This window comes from Petaurus breviceps, unplaced genomic scaffold, assembly GCF_028583685.1.
Source record: "Petaurus breviceps papuanus isolate PSGF00001 unplaced genomic scaffold, PetGlider_PUasm1.0 185, whole genome shotgun sequence".
Lineage (NCBI taxonomy): Eukaryota > Metazoa > Chordata > Mammalia > Diprotodontia > Petauridae > Petaurus > Petaurus breviceps.
The window spans coordinates 41,280,530-41,289,442 of NW_027185797.1; positions in this window are offsets into that span (position 1 = coordinate 41,280,530).

Genomic DNA, 8,913 nt, shown 5'->3' on the forward strand with positions numbered 1-8,913 from the left:
GAGTTCACAAACCTTCAAATTAACACAGATGTATGTGTGAATATAACTCTATCCTCAGATGAAGCAGATTTGAAAATCAACTCCTACTTGGTGCAAAGATACCCATTTACTCAGTAGGAATTCCACAACACAAAACTCTTGCACAGGATTGAGAAGAATTACAAGGGATGTCAACAGGTCTTTACCAATTTTCCTTTCACAAAAACACTTTTGTAAACAATTACTCCAAATAGCTTAGTTAACAATCTCATAAATTTCATAAGTGACAGTCAAATAATTTTAGCTGAAAGTTTCTTTTAAATAGACAAAACTTGAAATTATGATTTCCTAAATTGCAGTGCTTCAGAATATTATAACATATGGCCAGATAAAATGACCTAACAGCTTCCTAAACCATTCATTTTTTTTTCTTTCTGACAGTACAATTCTTAATCTAACAACATCTAGATTGTAATAGAAATTACTTTTCTAACAATATAGGTGATACAATTGTTTACCAAATTATACGATATAAGAAAATTTAGAAATATAAGATTACCATAAACAATTACCATGCATTTAAAACTCAAAACAAAACCAATTAATTACCAATCAGGTGACCTTAATTTAGTTGGATGTGCTTTAAAATGACCTTATATGGAAAATCATTCATCTCCTCACCATTGGCATTGTAAAACTGATCACATCTAAAAATTAATGTAAATTAATATTTATATAAAATATATATGAATATATAAAAATATTTAGGGGATGGCTAGGTGGTGCAGTGAGTAGAGCACTGGCCCTGGAGTGAGGAGGACCTGAGTTCAAATCTGGATTCAGACACTTAACACAAAAACTAGCCATGTGACCTTGGGCAAGTTACTTAACCCTAATTGTCCTCCAAAAAGCAAAAAAAAAAAAAAATTTAGGAGACATATAGTGGATTTTCTTCCTGTTGAAACACCAGAGTGGGGTTATAAAAGGTTTGACTGCCTAACTAACACAATTTTCCAAATTGAAAACCATACCCACCCACCTTTTTGTCCCGCTTGTCTTCACCTTTTAGGATTTGGAAGAGTTAATGCTTAATAATTTACGGATCAAGAGAACTGTATTTCTTCCATACCCTTCACAGATATTACATACGACTGTGTATGTATGGACAGCTTTTATAATATTAATATACATTTTAAACAAATCTCTAAAAATCCTAAAGTGATTGCATTTAAGGCTATGATATAAAAACCCTGATCAAAGTGTATTAAAAGACTAAAAAAAAACCCACTTATTTTTGCAGTTTTAAACACATTTCCCTGATGTCAGATATATTGGGGGTGGGTCACAAAAGACAGTTCTCTACAGGGTGTCCCTAAAGTCTGACACATAGGAAATCTCATTAACTGCATATTTTCAAGAAATGAAATGAATGAAATTTTCAACAACATTTTATTTAATTAGCATAAATGAGATTTCATAGAAAGACACAGGAGGGGGCGGCTAGGTGGCACAGTGAGTAAAGCACTGGCCCTGGAGTCAGGAGGACCTAAGTTCAGTTCTGGCCTCAGACATTTAGCACCCACAGAAAAAACACTTAGCACCCACAAAAAAAAAAAAAAATTCGGGCAAGTTACTTAACCCCAATTGCCCTCCAAAAGGAAAAAAAAAAAAAGACAGGAGACAAATAGGAAATCTCATGAATTAATTAAATTAATCTCATTAATATGGAAAATATGAAAGCTTTTATTCCATATGAAATTGTCATGGCTAAAATTTATGGTAATTAAATAAAATGTTGAAAATTTCATTCTTTTCATTTCTTGAAAATATGCATAATTAATGAGATTTCCTATGTGTCCAGACTTCAATTTAAGGCTTCAATTTAATTGGACCTGTGGCTTCAATTTAAACATAATTCAGCACAAACATGATGTTTATTTTATAAACACAGAGACACAAACAGAATGACAAGACAAAATGTGCACAAATCTGATTCTTGGCTTATCAGGCTTAGTTTGTTTTTAAAATAAACCAAATTAGAATTAAATTTTTATTTTATAATTAAAAATAAAAAATTTTTTAAAAATTAAAAAAAAATTGTGAGCAACTGCTACAAAGTAAAAAATTTTTTTTATTTTATATTTTAATATTAGGATTAGACTGGTCAAAATTCAGAACTGTCTTTTAGTTACTCTAAATTTTTTCCCCCACATCCTTCTAAAAGTCCAATTCATATGCAGCAAATTCAGATTACAGTACGATTTATCACATGCCAACTTACTCTGACTGACCCATGGCCAAAATATAAATGATATCCTTTCAGAGGATACCCGTCTGGATGTCTACACCCCCAGACCCAACTTGGAGAAAAGAGTAGACTGCAACAGAATAAAGGGAGTCTGAGGAAATTGGAGCAAGGATTTTGGGGGAAAGACTCACCCATCCTTCAGGGCTGGGATTTCAGGAGAAAAGAGTCCTGTTGGGAGGTGGGGGGTGGAGGTGGGGTTGGGGATAGAGCCAAGATAGAAGAGTGAAAACAGGAACTCTGGGTGGTTCCCACTCCAAACACCTCCAAATCCTACAAAATATGACTCTAAACAAATTTTAGAGCTACAGAACCCACCCACAAAGTGACAGAGAGAAATAAATCTCCTGCTGAAGGCAGTCTGGCAGGCCGACAGGAAGGGGCTATCGCATGGAGGTGGGACCCAAGAACAGTCCCATGTGAGCCACACGGAGCCTGGGGTGACCCTGACCTGCAGCACAGACCAGCCAGAGCAGACTTCAGGAGAGTGAATCACCAGCAGCTGTGGTCTTTCCAGTCTTCTCAACCCATAAATGCCAAAGAGAAAGTAAAAGGTCAACGGCAACTCTGTTGGAACTGGGCGGTGGAAGAGCACTGTCCGGCCCGGCTCCCAGGGCGAGAGCTGCTGCCTTGTGGCTGCCTCCAGAGCTCCTGGCCTGCAGATTGTGGGGGGACCAAGCAACCATTCAGAGGGTAATCGCCCTTGCTTTGGCCTGCTTAGATCTGGATCGCAGCCTTGGGTGGTAGTCCTGGGGTGTGTGGCAGTGTGCCAGAGTTTGGGGTGTCTAGAGAGAGGATGTCCTCCTCATAGCCCTGACAACATTTGTGAAAACCCTAGAAATTTGGGACACGGCTCTCTCTACTCTGGAAGCAGAGCTCTACTGTGGCAAAGAGCTCAAAAGTCAAGTCATTGGCTGGCAAGATGAGCAAGCAGAGGAAGCACAAACAGATCATAGAATCCTTTTTTGGGGACAAAAAGGATCAAAACAAGGAACCAGAAGAAGTCAATGAAGTCAAAACTCCTGCATCAAAAGCTCTCAAGAAAAATATGAATTGGTTACAGGCCATGGAGGAGCTCAAGAAGGATTTTGAAAATCAAGTAAGAGAAGTGGAGGAAAAACTGGGAAGAGGAATGAGAATGATGCAAGAAAATCATGAAAACAAGTCAACAGCCTACCAAAGGAGACCCAAAAATACTGAAGAAAATAACACCTTAAAAAGTAGACTAACTCAAATGGCAAAAGAGGCCCCAAAAGCCAATGAGGAGAAGAATGCCTTAAAAAGTCAAATTTGCCAGATTCCAGAGCTCCCAGGTCAAGGAGAAAATATTACAAGCTGTCAGGAAGAAACAATGTGAGTATTGTGGAAACACAATCAGGATAACACAAGATCTAGCAGCTTCTACAATAAGGTATCGAAGGGCTTGGAATATGATATGCTGGAGGTCAAAGGAGCTAGGATTTAAACCAAGAATCACCTACCAAGCAAAACTGAGTATAATGCTTCAGGGGAAAATATGGACATTCAATGAAACAGGGAACTTTCAAGTATTCTTTTTTTTTTTTTTGCCTTTTTGGAGGGCAATTGGGGTTAAGTAACTTGCCCAAGGTTATACAGCTAGTTTTTTTTGTGTGGGTGTTAAGTGTCTGAGGCTGGAACCAAACTCAGGTCTTCCTGACTCCAGGGCCTGCACTTTACTCACTGCACCACCTAGCCACCCCTTTCAAGTATTCTTGATGAAAAAACCAGAGATGAAGAGAAAATTTCACTTTGAAATACAAGAAGCAAGCAATATATATGTATGTATAGGAGGGAGGGTGTATGTGTGTATAAATGCATATGTGAGTATGTGTGTACATGTATACATAGACAGAGGGCACAGGATCAGTTAAATAGGAAGGGATGATATCTAAAAAATAAAATTAAGAGGTGAAAGAGAATATAATGAGAGAAGGAGAAAAGGAAAGATAGAATACGGCAAATTATCTCATATAAAAGAGGCAAGAGAAAACTGTTACAATGGAGGGGAAGAACAGGAAGGTGAAAGGGAATGGGTCAACCTTACTCTCATTGAATTTGGCTTAAGGAAGGAATAACATACACACTCAATGGGTATCTTACCCTATAGGAAAGTAGGGGGGAGGGGATAAGAGGGGGAATGATAGAAGGGAGGGCAGATTGGGGGGAGGGTAGTTAGAAGCACATGTTTAAAAAGTGACAGGGTCAAAGTAGAAAACAGAATAAGTGGGGGATGGGATAGATGGAGGGAAATACAGTCTTTCACAATATAACTACTATGGAAACATTTCACATAACTACACATGTACAACCTATATTGAATTGCTTGTCTTCCCAGTGGGAGTGGGTGAGGAGGGAAGAAGGGAAAGAATCTGGAAATCAAAGTTTTAAAAACAAATGTTAAAAAAATGTTTTTTTTTACATGTAACTGGCAAATAAGATATACAGGCACTGGGGTATAGAAATCCATCTTGCCCTACTAGAAAGTTAGAGGGGGGAAGGAGGGAGGATATAAGAGAGCAGATTGGGGGAAGGGGTATTCAGTAGGCTTGCTATCTTGGGGTGGGGATAGAGGAACAACAGGGAGAAAAAAATTGTAACTCAAAATCTTGTGGAAATGAATGTTGAAAACTAAAAATAAATTTAAAAAAAAGAGTCCTGTGGGCACCCAGTCCCAGCACTGTAGGAAGGAGGGCGGGGGGGAGGAACAACACTCCATTCTCCAGGCCCAGTCCTACCTGGATCATGGCACCAAAAATGTCAACCTTGGAGAGTTGGGTCTAAGAGAGACAAATGAATGGAGTTGTGTCTGAGTCCGTGTTTTACTTCTCTCAAGTGGGTGGCTGCAGGGTTGGAACTGAGCTCCCTCTCCTTCAGAGAGAAGGTGTTCCCAAGGGGTGCCAATCAACTCTTATTGGTTAACACACTGGGAGGCGGGCTATATTAAAATGAGGGTCTTGAGGTACATGACTTAGGTCACCTAAATCTTGGTCAAAGAGACATCAATTTCCATACCACTTGTTTTGGGAGAATCAATACTTTCCCAGACCTGTCTGAGCAAACACAATGAGCAGGAATACATCCATTAGTCCAAACTTAAGAGTTTCTTTCACAGTATGATTAGATCTTTGCCTGAATAAGTCTTTTTTTTTTGGTCTTTATTCATTTATTTGTTTACTTTTAGTTTACAAGATTCAGTTCCACAGTCCCTTGAATTTCAAATTTTATCCCCCTCCTTCTCCTCCCTCCCCTTCATGGCAGCATGCAATCAAGTATAGGATCTGCAAATACTTTCACATTAGACATTAGTCGGGTTTTAAAGAAAGATTGTAATGGATGGAATGAACAATGGAAAGAAGGAAACAAAGCTAAACAATAAAAAGAAATAGAGCAGGTAGTTTGCTTCAATCTGCATTCAAACTCTGTTCTTTCTAGTTCTTTCTCTGAATGTGGGCATCTGTCTCCATCTGTAATAGTAATAGAATTTAAAGATCCCCCTGTATTGGCTTGGTTTTTGGATTGATTGTGTTAAAACCCAGAGCTCGTGAATCCCACTTGTGGAATGTACTTGTTGATGTGAAAAGAGAGTGCTGAACTGGGAGTAGCTGGTGACATAAATTTAGAGAGACACAAGCAAAGAGAGAGGCAGAAGAACTTTTTGGAAGCAGCATCTTGGAGGCAGAGAGAGATAGAGAGGATTGCTGAGGGCCAGTTTGAATTGCCCAGGATTTTTGAGAGCTGCCACCCAGAGCTGCCAAGGACTGAGGAGACATGGCTGTTATGCTGGTACTTATGTACTTATGTCTGTCTGTTTTGATGTTGTTTTGCCAGATTTGTTCACTGGTGAAAGACAGTGCTGTTGTTGCAGAGGTCCTGAAACTTTGCTGTTGGTTCAGAAGCCCTGAAGAAGGATTTTCTTGTTGTATGTTTACAGAAATTCTTGAAGAGGGTTTTGCTAATGTTTTCAGGGCTCCTAGGACTGTTCTGCAGACAGAGAATCAATTAATGAAGACACTGGCAATGTGTCTTGTGGCCTTGCTAAGCTTTGTCTCCCCAGGAACAAAGATTGCTGAGAACTTGCCTTGGGTCAAGATGAAGAAAAGACCTCTCTTTGGGTATTAAATGCTGTGCTTAAGTTTGTTGTAACTCTGGGGTAGATTCAATTGTGATCCAAGGGTGGGGAACTTTTGACTTTTTTGTGCTCTGTGATTGACAAAATGAATGTACTTTACTTATGATTGGAAACTAATCTCCATTTGAGAAGAGGGGCTTTGTGATGGACTAAATGAATGTACTGCCTAGGGGTGGAGTAATATTTAGAAGAGGGACTTTGTGATTGATTAAATGAATGTAATGTCCAGGGGTGGAGTAGTACTTGATTGAATTACACTTGGTGAATGTTGTATTTTGAATTATGCTATATTTTTATTTTCTCTGTTCTTAATTTGTCACTGAATAAAATGGAGAGCAGCTATGTGTCTATTTTGAACCTTGGGAAGTTGCCTTTGCTTGGCATTACACCATTATGAATCTCTTCACACATATGTTGTGTCTGATTGTGTACAAATTTCTCCTCATTCTGCTCTTCTCACTCAGCATCAGTTCTTATAAGCCTCTCCAGGTAAATATGAAGTCCATCTGCTCTTCATTTCTTATGGTGCCATAGTATTCTATTACATTTATATACCACAACTTGTTTAGCCATTCCCCAGTTGATGGGCATCCCCTTAATTTCCAATTCTTTGCCACCACAAAAAGAGCTGCTATAAACACTTTTGTACATATGGGTCTTCCTCCCACTTCTGTGATCTCTTTGGGATACAACCCTAGAAGTTGTATTACTGGGTCAAAGGGTATGAAATTATTTATAGCCCTATGGGCATAGTTCCAGATTGCCCTCCAGAATGGTTGAATCAGTTCACAACTCCACCAGCAATGCATTAGTGTTCCAATTTGTCCACATCCTCTCCAGCATTTGTCATTTTCCTGTTTTTTGGTCATCTTAGCCAATCTGACCAGTAAGATGTGGTACCTCAGAGTTGTTTTGATTTGCATTTCTGTGATCAATAGTGATTTAGAGCATTTTTCATATGCTTATAGATATCTTTAATTTATTCCTCTGAAAACTGCCTGTTCATAGCCTTTGACCATTTATCAATTGGGGAATGACTTGTATTCTTATAGATATTTGACTCAATTCTCTGTATATTTTAGAAATGAAGCCTTTATCAGAGACATTGGTTGTAAAAATTCTTTCCCAATTTTTGACTTCCCTCTTAATCTTGGTTACATTGGCTTTGTTTGTAGAGAAATGTTTCAATTTAATGTAATCAAAATTATCCATTTTGCATTTTATAATGCTCTCCAATTCTTGTTTGGTCATAAAGTCTTCCTCTTTCCATAAATCTGACAGGTAAACTATTCCTTGCTTTCCCAGATTGCTTACAGTATCAGCCTTTATACCCATATCATGCACCCATTTAGACTTGATTTTGGTATACAGTGTTAGATAATAGTCTATGCCCAGTTTTTGCCATACTATATTCCAATTTTCCCAGCAGTTTTTGTCACATAGTGAGTTCCAATCCCAAAAACTAGGGTCTTTGGTTTTATCAAACAGTAGATTACTATAGTCATTGATTGCTGAGTCTCATGTACCCAATCTATTCCATTGATCCACTACTCTATTCCTCAGCCAGTAGCAAGTAGTTTTGATGACTGCTGCTTTATAATACAGATTGAAATCTGGTATAGCTAGTCCACCTTCCCTACCATTTCTTTTCATTAATTCCCTTGATATTCTGGACCGTTTATTCTTCCAAATGAATTTTGTTACTATTTTTTCTAGCTCTATAAAGTAGTTTTTTGGTAAATTGATTGGTATGGCACTAAATATGTAATTTAATTTAGATAAAATTGTCATTTTTATTATATTAGCTCGACCCAACCATGAGCAATTGATGTTTTTCCAATTAGTTAGATCTGACTTTATTTGTGTGAAAAGTATTTCGTAGTTGTATTCATATAGGTCCTGGGTTTGTTTTGGCAGGTAGACTCCCACATATTTTATAATATCTACAGTAACTTTAAATGGGATTTCTCTTTCTACCTCTTGCTGATGGATTTCATTAGAAATATATAGGAATGCCAAGGATTTATGTAGGTTTATTTTATATCCTGCAACTTTGCCAAATTTATTTACTGTCTCAAGTAGTTTTTCACTTGATTCTCTAGGATTCTCTATGATATCATCATATCTTCTGCAAAGAGTGACAGCTTAGTCTCTTCTTTGCCTAAGTTGATTCCTTTGATTTCTTTTTCTTCTCTAATTGCTGCTGCTAACATTTCCAGTACCAGATTGAATAAGAGGGGTGATAGTGGACATTCTTGTTTCACCCCTGATCTTATTGGAAATGCTTCTAGCTTATCCTCATTACATATAATACTTGCTGATGGCTTTAAATAGATGCTACCTATTATTTTAAGGAAGACTCCATTTATTCCTATAATTTTTAGTGTTTTTAATAGGAATGGATGTTGTATTTTGTCAAAAACCTTTTCTACATCTATTGAGATAATCATGTGGTTTATGCTAGTTTTATTGTTGACAT